Genomic DNA, 1,227 nt, shown 5'->3' with positions numbered 1-1,227 from the left:
ATATTTTATTCAGCAGACAGAAGTTAAAGCTGCATCAAAATTTGAGACTAAATACTTGTTAATGAATTTGTATTTAGATGAGAAAACTAATAAATCTTTTTTATGATCTAAAACAGAAAGTTGAATTAGTAAAGTGTCCCAAGTTGTGAAAAATCTTGTAAATCAATAAAGCTAAGTCAGCCTCTCACTCTTCTTAAACTGAGTGTAGAACAACACAATAATGTTTTATTAGCATCAGTTAGCTATGCTGCCCATGCAAAGATAAAAGGTAGAAAAGAAAGGACCAAGATCTGCCATCTCTGATGACAAATTATCCAATTAAAGAGTGGGATACTTTCTAATATTAATCACTTTTGAACAGGAATGTATCATGACATTTGACCTCTTCTGTGGTCATCCTGTTGATGATGATAAATAACAATACTAGCTCTGTTACCTATTGGGTTAACAATATTTATGCCTGATAATTATAAGCAAACCTGTGAGTAGCTGAAGTCAACCACTGAAAGAAATTAAGAAGCAGTACAATATCTATAGTGTTAAGTTCCAGTTCCATTCATACACCCTTGAAGAAGAATAGTATACCTTTAAAAAAATTGAGCTGTCTGGGAAAGTCATCAGTGATGTGACTCATAATTCAAAAAACAGTCACACCAAACCAAAGATTCTTCACTATAACAATATCAACTAATCAGGTTTATGATTTATTATTCTAATCCTGAATCAAAAGTCTCACCCTAAATGTGATCCGTGAGAGTCACATGAAATAATGCTCTGCAATTTCAGTCTATGAAAATCAAATTTAAGTAACACCCCACCTAAAAAAAATCAGGATGCTTAAAAATTATTTGGGGCCAGTAACAGGTTTGATGATGAAAATAATACACAAAGATTTATGTAAAGAACATTTTCAGTTAAAGAAAACACTCAATTTTTCACTTCATTATATACAAATTTTCTTAACAAGTTATTCACAATATTTTGTTTTTGACTGGATCCTGGATGAGTTGACATTAATATAAATGCAATAAATCTTCTGAAACATTTCATCCATACAGTTTTTGATTGGCAGGTTTATTGTATTGAAGTAAAAATAACAACAGCAAGAACTTAATGATTACCATCAAAAAAAGGTCAAGAGGAATGTTTAGAATAAAACCTGGCCATTTAATAAGGAACTAATTTATTACAAAAGTTTCTTAGAATATAATGTTATAAAAAGTTTAA

Source organism: Limulus polyphemus, unplaced genomic scaffold (genome assembly GCF_000517525.1).
Source record: "Limulus polyphemus unplaced genomic scaffold, Limulus_polyphemus-2.1.2 Scaffold1798, whole genome shotgun sequence".
Lineage (NCBI taxonomy): Eukaryota > Metazoa > Arthropoda > Merostomata > Xiphosura > Limulidae > Limulus > Limulus polyphemus.
This window is presented reverse-complemented; position numbering follows the sequence as displayed.